Source organism: Halichoerus grypus, chromosome 4 (assembly GCF_964656455.1).
Source record: "Halichoerus grypus chromosome 4, mHalGry1.hap1.1, whole genome shotgun sequence".
In the NCBI taxonomy this organism is placed as follows: domain Eukaryota; kingdom Metazoa; phylum Chordata; class Mammalia; order Carnivora; family Phocidae; genus Halichoerus; species Halichoerus grypus.
This window is the reverse complement of record NC_135715.1, coordinates 3,768,822-3,783,841: the sequence shown is the minus strand read 5'-3', so window position 1 is coordinate 3,783,841 and position 15,020 is coordinate 3,768,822. Positions and strand designations below refer to the sequence as shown.

At 46.6% G+C, this 15,020-nt stretch overlaps 1 protein-coding gene across 3 annotated transcripts in view; it reads left to right on the top strand.

The window, feature by feature from the left end:
* The window catches only part of MYO16 (myosin XVI), a 574,226-nt gene that overhangs the window by 418,785 nt on the left and 140,421 nt on the right, over nucleotides 1–15,020 (top strand). The window lies entirely within an intron of this gene.

Here is a 15,020-nt window from a genome sequence, read left to right as displayed (position 1 = left end):
GAAGTACCACTGTATTTGGCAGGATTTTGAACTCATCAATAACAAGTTTTGAAGACTAGAAAATATTTCAGGTATCATCTATCAACTGGCTATATTTTCAGGCGAGAATATTAGGGGCCCAATTGACTTGCTGAAATTAAGTTAGTGATAGAATGTCCTTCATTAGTTAAAAAATAGGTTTGTTAATTTTTATATCTTATTGATATGCTCAATGCCTGAAGCAAAGCTTTGTAAGTCATGTTAGAATGCTTATTTTTATTTCTCATAGCATAATTAGTATCACTTCAGCCGGTGATAGGGAAAATGTAACCACCAAAGTTATAGTATTTTCTTCCCTATCATGCTTGAAAACCTTCAGCAGAAGGTGCAGAAATAGAGATATTTTTTCTATCTGTGAAAATTGTGATAATAGAAGAGAAAACATTTAGATAATATTTTAACTTAATGTTTTTCACTGAATATACAGGTCGTTTTCATGTTAAGTAGCTCTACCTAGATCTAAGAGAATTTTTGTAAATATTATGTTCTTTACCGTTTTGCTTTATGACTAATATTTTAATGGAGCAAACAGGTGTGTAAAATTTTACTGCAGATTTTAGAAGATCCTTTCCATTATTGTTTGCCTGAAGGAAATGAAAGCATTCTCTGCAATTTCTATACTATATATTCTGAGATGGAATTTTATGACAGTTTGAAAATGCAGAGTGCCTTTATATAATGTGCTTGTAGATGTGTCTTTCTGTGGGTGGATTTTGATTGTCTTCATCAGGATTCCTTTTTCCGTCCCCGCAGGGCACGTTGTAATCCCAGACATATAGGCCTTGATCATTAGTGTTCGTGTCGCTGATTTCCTCAGACCTTTATGAGAACCATATTACTAAAACATCGCTGATAGAAGTCATGTAGGGGAAGAATGATGTTGCTGATTTGTGGCCAGTCTGTGAAACATCTGATTTTTTTTTTTTTTTTCCTTCTCCTTGAATAAGATCTACCCCTGTCACTGGATAAACTAAGTCTGAAATTTATCCATTAAGGTTGCTGTTACTCAGATCTGAGAAGTAGAGATACTGCAGTAGATTTTGGTGACATACTGATGACAACAAGCCTCTTTGCCCCTCAGACGTATTTACATTACACGTATGCAGGGGAAATGGTGGCCTGTTCAATTTCCCAAATCCACCTGCCCCAGGAATGCCTTCTGTAGCTTGTCAACTGGCCTTCACCCTGGGGATCTGTGGGAGACACGATGTGCCCAAGAAGACTTGGAAAGTGAACCTTTAAAATCAAAAGAAAAAGGAGATGAACTAGTCAATAGGGAGGCTTCCATTTATTTCTCTTTCTTTTCTCCAGGCAGAATCCCCAGACGTAACAGTGCAATCTGTCTGGTCTAAGCCAAACGGATACTATTAAAAGTTATTTGACAAGGATATCTTGACCCACACAAAATGAGCTTAATTTACATCTGTATTTGCTCACCTCTTGGGCAGGCTCCTGGAAAAATAAAAACTAAGTCCACAAGGCCCCTGGTGCTCTGTTGCTCATATCAATTTTGCCTCTGGTGTAAATTTCTGTAGGAGACCTGATAAATGTTTCCTTATCCAGGGTTTCATTTGGAAGAGAAAATGCGGGCTCTCATTCAGGGAATCCTTCTGTTTCTTTGGGGATTTAATAGGTTCTGTTATCTTCACGGACCGACAGAAAGTTGTAAATAAGGAACTTTAGGTTTCCTGGAATATTGATATCTTATTGTTAGTTGATTGTTTTTTTTTCCTTAAAAGGAACCAGTGAGACATATTCATAAATTTCAGATATGGAAATTTCAAGGCAATGTCTATATTCAGATGCTAGATAAGGACCCTTAACAATAATACTGTGTGCTCCTAACTTTCTTTGTTTATTAGTATTTATAACATAAAGTGAATGAGAATGAAAGCAAGCAGTACTGTTAGATAGAATCACTTAATGGAAAAGTAAAAAGTAGAAGCCCCTACCTATAAATATTGATGGCTATAGAGAGATCAATTTACCACTACACATGAAATTGAGACTCTTTTTTAGCCCACCTCAGATAGAAAGCTGAAACCACTCATGAAAAATTATCAGACCCATTTGTATTTGCCTGAAAACAATCTTTCATTTCTTTTCCTAAAATCCGATCTTTACATACATTCCGATGTTATGTCTTATATTCAAGAGGATATTCCAAAGTTTTGAGTTTTTATCACCTGGTAATCCCAACCACCTCTTTTCTAGAAATCATATTTTGCATCACGTGAAAGGGATTAGAAATTTGACTAATAAGTGAATTTACTTCCATTCCATAAATATCAGTGTTTCCCAGGAGAGTATTTTATGTCTCCTGCTAGGACTTTATATACCCTCAAGATTCCCTTTTCTGCATGACATGAGTCCCGAAACTCCAGTCTATTTGCCTGTGGGCTTCACGCCTGCATTTGTGCTTGTTAAGATCTCTCCTTGGCTGGCATCTTCAGCTCAGCAGATCCAGAAGCGAACTGCACTCAATTCCCAAACCACCTCCCACGCTCTCTCTCTCCCTCTCAACTCACTTCAAAAAAGTAAAGCAGTGAAACTGATTTCCCGTATTTGTCCCACTTTTCAACTCATGGTAAAATCAGAAACACAGTTAATTGCCAAATACCAGCCCCCCCTCCCCTCCTTACTCCTGAATCCGAATGCTCCTTTCCTGCTCCGGGACCCTAGTTCACGGCCCCTCACTCGCGGCTCCTGACGCCGGCTGGCTGAAGAGGCTCTAGTTACCAGTTAAGGAATGAATGAGCGGTTTTACTTAAAAGTGTATGAACTGCCTCTGCTCCGTTGATCTTTTTGTTTCTCCGGTAACTGTTCAAAGTTAAAGGTGATTATCCTTATTGCACTTGTTAATTATGGACACGCTCCCAGCCGTGGTGGCTCCTGTCCTTATCAACTGCTCATAAACCGCTCTTTTAACCGATTTTGCCACCAACCTCCATCTCCCCGGTAGAAGAATAAACTTCCCTTTCCCTTCTAAAGACCAGATCTTCCAGATCATTTTCACACTCCTGTTCTTCATGTACCTGGGAGTTGAACAAGCAACTCGGGGGATGTAATCAGATTCAATTTTATTTTTGGCTCACACTGCTTTTTAAAATATGTTCAGCAGAGACAGTCCTTTCCTTGGAACCGGATAAAAACCCAGGCAGCTCCAGTGATATTTCTGGTCTCTGTCCAGTAATAGGACGTCCTTCATTTGCTTTCGTTGGCACTCACAGACTCAGTTCCGTAATGAAGAACGTCTAGTCCTTGTTAATAATCGTCATTACAAACTTAACTGAAAGGCGAGGTCCCTCCTGCTTCCACCGCAGAGGATGCTGTCTGTCCAGTGGCCTCGGGAGTCCTGCTTTCTCTCTTTTCTCGAGCTGCGTGGTCTCACAGCGTCTCAGTGGTTTCCCACAAATGATGCCTTTCAGCGTTTAGGGCTCGCTCTGCCTGGCTGCTTTCGTGTGTCCCCGAGACACTCTGCCTCTGCCGGGGTGGTGCGGACCCTTCGGGCTGGCTGCCCCCCATGGCCCTGGTTGCTGGGGTTCATCACACAGACTCTCTGCACTGGGCTCCGTTCCTGCCAGTCCCAGCTCCCGCCCTGTTGGCCAGGATATCACCGAACTCGGGCTTGGGGACCACATAAGGGAACTTCACCATGGCCTTTGTAGTTCATCAAAAACCTTATATGTTCTGTGTTCTCCACTTTCAGGAGCTGACAAGGAGGTCCAACCCACTGCAGCACTATTCCTGGGCCCCCATCCCCCCTCGCCTGCCTGCTTCTGACTTTGTGCTTCTCGGTGGAGTTAAACACTGGCTTGCAATGTCTCCCTAAGTGGTATGGCAATGTCAGCGTATGAGAGGGGTCCCATGAAGCCCCCTCCCAGTTGGCTTAGGAGACAGTAGGGAGAAGTTGTGGAAAAGCATTTATGGCCATATTCTCATGCTTTATAAAGCACCTGCTGTGTACTCGAACTAGGTACGAGGGCAATAGACCCATAGAGGTAGACATGGATATAGAAATCAATTACAGTAGATAGATTGATAAAGTAAACACACACACACACACACACACACACACACACACACACACACTTCAAATACCCATGCTGCCTAAACTCAGGAAAGCTCTCCATGCTATCATCTGGGAGATCCTAAAATGCCTGAATTGTCAATGAAGGTGGCTTGCTTACAGAAACTTTAACTTTTAGCACTTCATCTGTATGGAAATACAGATTTCCATATTAGAAACATTGTTGATGTGATAATATAATTAACAATTCAGTTTGTCCTCAACTTACTGCCGTATGAGGTAGAACGTGTGTGCTATTGAAAACCCCCTCGTCCTAATGTGGTGTCTGTAGTGTGGACGGACTCTAGATAAGCTCGGTAAGAGTGAGAACAAAGGAAAATTAAGGCATTTGCAGTCTAAGGAGTGAATTTCTGAGTGAGGCCATAAAAGGCCCCCCTGCCCCCCCAGGGGGAAATTATACCGTGGTTTGGCACTCGGGTCTTTCTCAGATTCTGCCCGGAATAAGATCGAGAGTTGTCATATTGGTGTTTCCAGCCTACACAGCGGTGCCCTGCTTGTTCTCATGTCTTTCTCCTCTAGCCCGTGAGGCTCCGCATCCCTGCCTGTGTGTCGAGACCCATTCTGCTCACTCCACAGGAGTCATTTTATGGGCCTGGATGAGCTCTCCTATCACACTCACTCTTTCTAGAATGACGGGTTCTCGTTGCTTTGTCTGCTGCCCTCCATCAGCGCCTCCAGGCCCCGCGTCACTCTCTTTGCTTTCTTTCCTCTTTGCCTTCAAGAGCTTCCTTCTCTTTCTTCAGGTGTTTTGCACAGTGATGAGTGCGGTGTCTCTCCCTGTCCTTTCCTGAGCTGCAAGCAGGTGGGAGCATCTGAGCCGTCAGCACCGAGACAGCAGTAGACAAAGCAAGCCACTGGGAATGCTGGAGGTCAGTCAGGATGCAGTCTGGAAAGAAAGCTGTGCCAGATTCTCAAGGAGGGGGAAAGGAGTACAGAGAATGGGTTCCACAGGAGAAGCTGAGGAGACAGACAAGGGACATTGAGGTGACCCAGAGGCGTGTCCCAGTGGATGCACTCACCTCCTCGGAGGCTGGAGAAAAGAAGGGAAGATGAGGTAGCTCTTGGGTGAGAATGGAACCCATGTGTTGGGGAGGAAAAGAGTCTCCAAGGGTCCTACCCTCCAGTCTTCCGCCCGTGGTCCCCGTCACAGCCCAGCTGGAGGGCTGGGTCCAAGCACCGCCAGGCAGACAAGGGACAGTGTGTAGATGGGACAGGACATTACTAAGCACAATGTGCGGCTGGGCCTTATTTTTTTAAAAGGGTGTGTTTAGACAAGGATAGATTTGATAGATGATACATAGATTAATATTGGCTATCTCCGAGAAAAGGAGTAATTTTTACTTTATTATTTTTATTGTTTTCCCAATTTTATAAACACACATGTATTGTATTTTGTAAGGTGTCTGTAAAATATAAAAGATTATAAAAAGACTTGCCCTAGCTATTTTCCTTGATTTTTTTTTTTTTTTTTCCGGATGTAGTCTTTGAACCCTGACAGCGTCCTCAATCCGATGAAGGTGGTATTTAGTAACCTTGGCTACTAGCCGCATCAGAGGCGGTTCGAAAGTCTAAGCAGATGATATCCACACCCGGGCCCATTTACCGTGTTCGTACGGAGCCTGCTCCCGTCCCCTTAAAATAACGATCTGTATTGCGGGCTGTGCCGGCAGAGTCAGCGGACTTTAGTGGGAACTGACCTCGGGACCCTTTACCTTGAATAAACAAGAAACCGACTTCCAGGGAAGCCGATGATGTCACGCCCACAGCTAACGGTCACAGTCCGCGTCCCGTAAGTGGGTTTTCGGTTGGCGGGTGGACGCTAGAATCAGAAGGCTTCGTTATAGCCGTGGGTGCATTTCCCTTCTGCTGCAGCACGCTTTTATTCATTTTCTGTCCCCAGACTGCCAGCGCTGTTTATGGCTTATGCAGGGTACCCCAGCAAGCAGGGTTGTTCGAAAAATACCGGGTTCTCTTGCTCCTGTCTCAGGTAAAAATATTTGAAAATCCTTTCTGAACAGCTTTTTACAAATGCTGACTCTCCTAAGGAAAAATGTTGGCAATGAGTATAATTATAGTGTCGTCTCATCTTAAACTTACCAGCGATTTTTAGCTACGCCAGGATCTCCTCCCATCATGACGCTACATCTAACATTCCTCGGCAAACCCTGTGGCCGGGCTCCCTTGCTCGCTGCCAGCATCCCGGGGAGGACAGAGTTCACCGAGCAGCCTACGCCGTGGTACCTGGAGCCACGATTCTCATCCTTGTGTGTGCACCGGGATCAACTGGGGAGTGAGTTAGAAATGCAGGTTCCTTGGTTCCACTCCCATAAATGATGATTAAAGAGGGCCGGGGACGTCCAGCGTGTGCGCCTGTGTGTTAAGCCCCAGAGAGTCCTCTCTGTAGGTAATCTGTGAAGGCTGTTTTCAGAAACGCTGAAGGTGTGAGCACCTGGTAGGTGCTCAGGTGAGCACACGTTCCACAGCCTTGCATGGCCTGGCCCCCGCAGGGGGAGCTGCACTGCAGGCCTAAAGAGCACACAGAGCCCAGCTCGGCGACCTCAGCACCTTCCTTATCAAAGGGCTGTAAGCCAGCCGCTCTTGCTCTCAACTCAGACTGAAAGGCTTCTAGGAGCAACCAGGCCCGAGCCTGACAGCCTTCAGGGAGGAGGAGAGTGCATGTGCGGCTGGCATTTCGTAACTTTTCTTTGTGGACCCAGGAAACGAGGCAGCTTGATAAAGTGTGATTCATAGCCATGGGGAAAGCTTGATTCTCCCTTTTACATATATAGCCTATGTAACCTAATCTATCTTGTGATTGTGTGTATTGCGTCCCCGAGTGTTAACAGCAAGGACTTCCGGGAAGACAGCACACGCACCGCCCCCCATCCCTGGCTCACCCGCACTCCTCCTCCTCCTTGGACCCCCAGGCTGAAACATTTGCATGAATCTTGCTAACTGCTGAAACACAAGCAAAATGCTAAGTTTCCTTTGGAGTCTTTTCATTGAACAGACTCATTCCAAATGAATCTTTGAATACGTAGATGGCTTCCTTAAACATTGGTATTGGGCTGTATGCATATAAATGTCTCCATTATATGCATGAGGGACGTTGCCACTTAACACATGAATCCTATCTTCTAGTCCTTAAGAGGAAAAAAAATAAAGCCTGAGGTCCAGTTATGTAAAGACAGTGGGGGGGGGGGAGGAAAAAAAGTAGTTGAAAGCATAGACTGGCCTCTATCTTTTGCTACTTTCATGTTCTTCTCCTTTCATCCCCAAATACTAAACCAGCAAGGACAGGCAAGGCAGGGCAGCGAGAGAGCTGACCTGAGTGATGGAGAAAGGCCTCTGCCTCCCCCCCTGCTTCCCGCCGCTCCCACAGCACCTGTCCATCAGTCCCTCCTCCTTGGGGACGCGGCTGACAGGACGGACCTGGCTCTGTTCTCCTGATGGCACAGACTCACAAAGCCAGGCACGATTTCTAGGGTACATTGAGTCTCTCCTTGGCTGTTTCCCTTCCATAGAAAGTTCTCTGTCCGTTCCACTGGGCTTTGAGGCTCACCTCCCTTTGGATGCCCGAGAACCAGGGGCGTTGGTTCCACTGAGTTTTGCAGCTTCCGTAGTTTCTTCTCTATGCGGCCGTTGCGCCCTCTCCCTCCTGGAGGCCGTTGCTGTCGGCGAGGTCCCGATGGCAAGGTGGCCAAGGTGGGGATGGCAGCGAGCTTCAGGTGGCTTTCCCTCCTGGGACACTCACTCTGTGAGATGGCCATGAGCCTCAGGTGGCTTTCCCTCCTGGGACACTCACTCTGTGAGATGGCCATGAGCTTCAGGTGGCTTTCCCTCCTGGGACACTCACTCTGTGAGATGGCCGCGAGCCTCAGGTGGCTTCCCCTCCTGGGACGCTCACTCTGTGAGATGGCCGCGAGCTTCAGGTGGCTCTCCCCTCCTGGGACACTCACTCTGTGAGATGGCCGCGAGCTTCAGGTGGCTTCCCCTCCTGGGACGCTCGCTCTGTGAGATGGCCGCGAGCCTCAGGTGGCTTTCCCCTCCTGGGACGCTCACTCTGTGAGATGGCCGCGAGCCTCAGGTGGCTTCCCCTGCTGGGACACTCGCTCTGTGAGATGGCAGCGAGCCTCAGGTGGCTTTCCCCTCCTGGGACGCTCGCTCTGTGAGATGGCCGCGAGCCTCAGGTGGCTTTCCCCTCCTGGGACGCTCGCTCTGTGAGATGGCCGCGAGCCTCAGGTGGCTTTCCCCTCCTGGGACGCTCGCTCTGTGAGATGGCCGCGAGCCTCAGGTGGCTTTCCCCTCCTGGGACGCTCGCTCTGTGAGATGGCCGCGAGCCTCAGGTGGCTTCCCCTCCTGGGACGCTCGCTCTGTGAGATGGCCGCGAGCCTCAGGTGGCTTCCCCTCCTGGGACGCTCGCTCTGTGAGATGGCCGCGAGCCTCAGGTGGCTTCCCCTCCTGGGGCGCTCGCTCTGTGAGATGGCCGCGAGCCTCAGGTGGCTTCCCCTCCTGGGACGCTCGCTCTGTGAGATGGCCGCGAGCCTCAGGTGGCTTCCCCTCCTGGGACGCTCGCTCTGTGAGATGGCCGCGAGCCTCAGGTGGCTTCCCCTCCTGGGACGCTCGCTCTGTGAGATGGCCGCGAGCCTCAGGTGGCTTCCCCTGCTGGGACGCTCGCTCTGTGAGATGGCCGCGAGCCTCAGGTGGCTTCCCCTCCTGGGACGCTCGCTCTGTGAGATGGCCGCGAGCCTCAGGTGGCTTCCCCTCCTGGGACGCTCACTCTGTGAGATGGCCGCGAGCCTCAGGTGGCTTTCCCCTCCTGGGACGCTCACTCTGCGAGATGGCCGCGAGCTTCAGGTGGCTTCCCCTGCTGGGACACTCGCTCTGTGAGATGGCAGCGAGCCTCAGGTGGCTTTCCCCTCCTGGGACGCTCACTCTGTGAGATGGCCGCGAGCCTCAGGTGGCTTTCCCCTCCTGGGACGCTCACTCTGTGAGATGGCCGCAAGCCTCAGGTGGCTTCCCCTCCTGGGACGCTCACTCTGTGAGATGGCCGCGAGCCTCAGGTGGCTTTCCCCTCCTGGGACGCTCACTCTGTGAGATGGCCGCGAGCCTCAGGTGGCTTTCCCCTCCTGGGACGCTCACTCTGTGAGATGGCAGCGAGCCTCAGGTGGCTTTCCCCTCCTGGGACGCTCACTCTGTGAGATGGCCGCGAGCTTCAGGTGGCTTCCCCTCCTGGGACACTCACTCTGTTTGGAAGCAGTTCCTCTGGAGTGTGACACAGGATCCGACAGCGACAGGACGGGCGGCCCTATTGGCAGCCTCAAGAGAGAGGACCTAGAGGACGTCGTGAGTCCTTCTCACATCAGTGCCCTCACAAGGTTCTGGAACAGGTCGGAGAAGGTGGAGGCGAGCATTGGAAGCGGGTGTGGGGCGTTGACTGGGGAGGCAGGTAGGGTGCAGAGCCGAGTGCTAATAACACCTTGTTCACTGATGTTCAAAATCCCCTCGAGAGAGGCAGACGGGCAGAGGTGGAGAGAGACAGGGAGGCTGACGGGACCTCCCGTGTCCTGGAGACGAGAAGGCCCAGTATCTTGACGGGTTTACCCAGGGGCCGTGGCCAGTTGAAGCTGGAGCCCAGCAGGTGTCCGGCCCTGCCGAGCGCCGGGGCTGCAGAGCAGACTGGGCCCTGGCAGCTGGAGGATCTGGGAGGTTTGCTGAAAGGGCAGGCAGGATGGACGCCAAGGGAGGGACCGGGCCGCAGAGTGGCGGGAAGTGAGGAGGAAGGCAGAGTGGAAACGTGCCCCAGGTGGAAGGAGCCTGTGCAAATCGTTCTGTAGGTGAAGGTTTATCGGGGATCCGACGGCAGTGCTCGTTGACTTCGTGCTTTTCCATTCCATCTTTTTCTCGAAATTAACTTCACGTTCTTGCATTCTTTTTGGATAAAAAAGTAAACGTGTGTTATTTTAGTCTAGATTATATTTTTTAGCTATGGCCACCTTGTTTTCTATCATTTTTTTTTAAAGTAAAAACAGGCACGACCTTTTAGTTACACTTATTAAAATGCAATTTTCCTCTTAGGGCGTGCAGTTTTGAAATGGATAGGCCTATTTCAGATTTCTGTGCTAAGTTTCTGAATTTGTATTGTACCCCCACCTCCCCACTGCGGCAGAGGATGTCAGAGGAGGTCTAGTGGGGGGCCGGGACTTTGGCCACCCCCCAGAGGTAACCCGGCCACAGTCCCCCTCTTCCCACACCCCCTCAGTGGCAGCCGTGTGGTAAGCCATGAAGACGCATGCCAGCCCTTCCACCTGCTCACCCCACAGCCAGGGAGGTATGACGGGGGCGCAGGAGACCAGAACACCCCTCTGCCCAGCAGTGACGAGAGTGCCCTCTTCTCCGTCAGAGGTGGTTGAGTGGGGAGCCTGGCTTCTCCCACGTGGCAGCGATGAGGCTGTGCCTCCCTTGTCCTGCCAGGTGGCATCAGAGGAAGCCAGCTGAAACAGAAGTTTATGCTGGAGACATTGATACCCTGCTCTGGACACGTGACAGAACATCTGTAACGATCTCCGCAAGGATAGAGTAGAACTCCACAACACTGCTAACCAACAGGACCTGCTCACTTACAGAACACTTAAACCAATGAAAGTAGAGTATGCATGCTTCTTGAGTCCCAGCAGAACATGGATCAAGAAAGACCACGTGCTGGGCCATAAATCAAAACTGAAGAAGTTCAGAAAGATTGGAATTCTATAGAGTGGGTTTACCTCCCACAATGCAACCAAACTAAAAATCAATACCAGAAAGATAGCAGGTGGTTTTCCAAATACTTGGAAACTAAACAGTGCCCTTCTGTGTATTCCATGGATCAAAAAGGAAGTCTCAAGGTAATTAAAAAGATATGTTGTCTCAAATGAAAATAGTACGTGTTGAATTTGTGAGACACAGCTAAAACAGTGTGGGGAGGAAAATGTATATCACTAAATGCATATGTTAGAAAAGAGGAAGGTCTCAGTCGATGATCTAAGCACCTGCTTCAAGAACCTAGAAAAAGGAGAGCAAAATAAAACCAAAGCAAGGAAACAGAAGGCAGCAACAAGAACAGAAATCAATAAAATTGAAAAAAAGTAGAGAAAATCAATGAAACAAAGGGCTGGTTATTTGAAGATAACCAGAAAATGACAAACCTGTAGAAAGAATGACAAAAAAGAGAAAAGACACAAACCGCAGTCTATCAGGAATAAAATGGAGTTTCACCACAGACCGTGCAGACACCACAAAGATGGAGAGGGATACTGTAATCAACTGTCCCAAACAACAGCTTAAATGAAATGGACCGGTTCCTCAAAAAACACAGACTACCTCAATTTACCCAATGAAATACATCACTGAATATCTCTATAACCATCAAGGAAATGAACTTAAAATTTAAATCTCCCCAAAAGGAAAGTTCCAGTCCCCAGTGGTTTCACTGGAGAATTCTACTAAATGTTTAAAAGAAAATTAACATTAAACTTATAAAATCTTATCTAGAAAATGGAAGGGAGAACACTTCTCAATTCATTTTATGAAGCTGGTATTACCCAGTATGAAAACCAGGCACAGTACACACACACACACACACACACACACACACACACACACACACACACACACAACTGAAGATCAGTATCCCTCATGAATGAAGATGCAAAAAGACTTTTATTATTAGCAACTATAATTTCACAATATGTAAAAGGAATTATCCACCATGAATAATTTGGGTTTTTTTTTTTTTCCTGGAGCTGCAAAGCTGGTACGATAATTTGAAAATCAGTCAAGATTAATCCACCATGTTAACAGGCTAAACAAGAAAAAAAAATTGCGTGATCATATCAACTGATGCAGAAAAAGCCTTTGATAATTCAACATTCATTCATGATAAAAACACTCAGGGGCGCCTGGGTGGCTCAGTCGTTAAGCGTCTGCCTTCGGCTCAGGTCATGACCCCAGGGTCCTGGGATCGAGTCCCACATCGGGCTCCCTGCTCTGCGGGAAGCCTGCTTCTCCTTCTCCCACTGCTTGTGTTCCCTCTCTCGCTGTGTCTCTCTCTGTCAAAAAAATAAATAAAATCTTTAAAAAAAAAAAAACTCAGAAAAATAGGGTTAGAGGAGACATCCTCAATTTGATAAAGAGCATCTACAAAAATCCTACAGTTAACATAATATTTAATGGTGAAAGACTGAGTGTTTTGCTCATAAGATCAGAAAGAAGGCAAGGATGTCTGTTCTCACCATTGTTATTAAACATAATGCTGGAAGTTCTAGCAAGTACAGTAAGATAAATGAAATAAAAGGCAGATATATTGGAAAGGAAGAAATAAATCAGTCTTTTTGTAGATGATGTGATTTTCTATATGTAAAATCCCAAGGAATTTACTAAAAAAAGAAAGGAAAAAGGAAAAAAAATCCTCACAGAACTAATAAGTGAGTTCAGCAAGGTTACAGGATACAACATAAATGTAAAATAATCAACTATTTCTATATACTAGTAAAAGGCACCAAAATTAAAAATATAATAACATGTACAATTGCTCCTAAAAAATGCAGATGGGTATAAATTTAACAAAGCGTGGAGGATCTATATGCTGAAACCCGCAAAGCCATGAGGAAAGCAAGCAGAGAGCTGCATAGGAGACATGTCACGTTCATGGGTTAGAACACAGCATGGTCAATAGTCTCACTGACAATCAGCATTGTAATACTTCTCCCCAAAATGCCACCCAGGTTTAATGCAATTCCTATCAAAATCGTAGCAAAAATTTATTTAGATATAGAGCTGTTGATAGACAACATTGCTCTAAAATTTATATGGAATAGTGAATAAATTAGAATAGTTAAAATAATTTTTTTAGAGATTTATTTATTTTGGGGGGTAGGAGGGCAGAGGGAAACAGAGAATCTCAAGCGGACTCCCCGCTGAGCACAGAGCCTAACACAGTGCTCGATCTCATGACCCTGAGATCATGACCTGAGCCCAAACCAAGAGTTAAACGCCTAACTGACTGAGCCACCCAGGGGCCCAAAACAATTTTTATAAAGAATAATATGGGAAGAATTCATCCATTTAATTTAATGTCTTATTATAAAGCTTCAGTAATCAAGACAGAGGTGAAGGGATAGACACATAGATCCATGGAACAGAGTAAAGAGCCCAGAAGCAGACTCTTCCCAATAGGTTCAAGTGGTTTCAGGGAGATGAGTGTGTGCATACTTGGTGGCATGTGGGATCTGTGCACTCAGGTGAATGTCCTGCATCTTCATGGAATTAATGTCAATACTCTGGTTGTGGTCGTTCTGCAGGACATTACCGTTGGAGGGAACTGGGTAAAGGGTCCACAGGATGCTGTATTATTTCTTACAACTGTAGGTGAATCTGCAATGATCTCAAAATCAAAAGCTTAATTCAGAAATATTTTTTTAAGATTTTATTTACTTTTTGACAGAGAGAGACACAGCGAGAGAGGAAACATAAGCAGGGGGAGTAGGAGAGGGAGAAGCAGGCTTCCCGCGGAGCAGGGAGCCCGATGCGGGGCTCGATCCCAGGACCCTGGGATCATGACCGGAGCCAAAGGCAGACGCCCAATGACTGAGCCACCCGGGCGCCCCCTATTCAGAAATATTTTAAGGTGCTGGTAGCAGGTTATATATAGACGTAATAAATGGACAAGAGTGGATATCATTTATTTAGATTTTCAAATTGCCTTTGACAAGGCCAATGTTAAACTTCATTGGCTTGAAGAAATTGTCACGGTTAAAAGACCAAATTTGGAATCAGATTGTATTTTATCTTTAAAATGAAAAAAAAAAAATTTAAAACCCTCACATAGGTGTTTGGTATGTGTGTGTATTTCTCGGCTCCATCCACTGAAAACTATAAACATTGACCGGCCCACCAATAATGTGCTGCTGTGTACCTTTTAGGGTCCGGGGGGGAGGCGTCTCTCATTTTGATTTTCCCCTCAAGTATGCAAGGACTTCTTGAGGAAATATTTCATTCCAGATTTGGGACCAGGAAAAAAAATATTCTTTGGAACCATGTGTTAACATTCCACTAATGCCAATTTTATGTAACACATTCTCAGTCATTTGCGTTATTATCTTGTGATGATACAATAACCAACTGTTGTGGGCAGTGTCTAAAACTTGTGTTGAGCTGTGAACTCAAATCCTGTCAATACTGTGGTCATCCATATCTTACGAGTAAGGTCAGAAGCTCTCAGACTCAGAGTGCCCTTCAGACTATTATTTAACACGTGAGAGAGAGCTATCGTGGTTTGCCCATTATCACAAAAATAATTAAGCTTGCATGCTTCAAGATTTGTTAATTTGATAAAGTAGAAACGTGTGCTAAACTCTGTGCTTCCTACAAGCATCACGCTGCCCTAGTTGAGCATTTGCACTTGGATGTGTGTGCAAGATGCCGGTTCCTAGGTGACTTGACCAACTGGAGTCTCCCACTGGGAAGTTCTGGACTTGAGTTTCAATGAGAGACCTTTAGCTTTTTCTCCACCCGGTACAGGTGCCATTCATGAGAACTTTCCAAAGCATGATCCAAAAAGCACAAGATCCAAAGCATGATCTTGTGATAATGAAAGACTCATCAGCACAAGCTTTAATGAAATGGACAGCACAATGTTTCACGGTGTTTGGTCATAATGTATTAAAATCTTTTTGTTCATTTCACCGAATATTTATCAAATGTGCCCAATGGACAGGTGTTCTGCTAGTTCCTGCAGGGAGACAGAGTTGAACAATTTGTAGTCACTGCGCTCAAGGTATGGCAGGAATTTTACTGTGGGATTAGGAATGGCCATTACAAAATGAGGCCATAACAGAGGCAAAGACAGACTAGG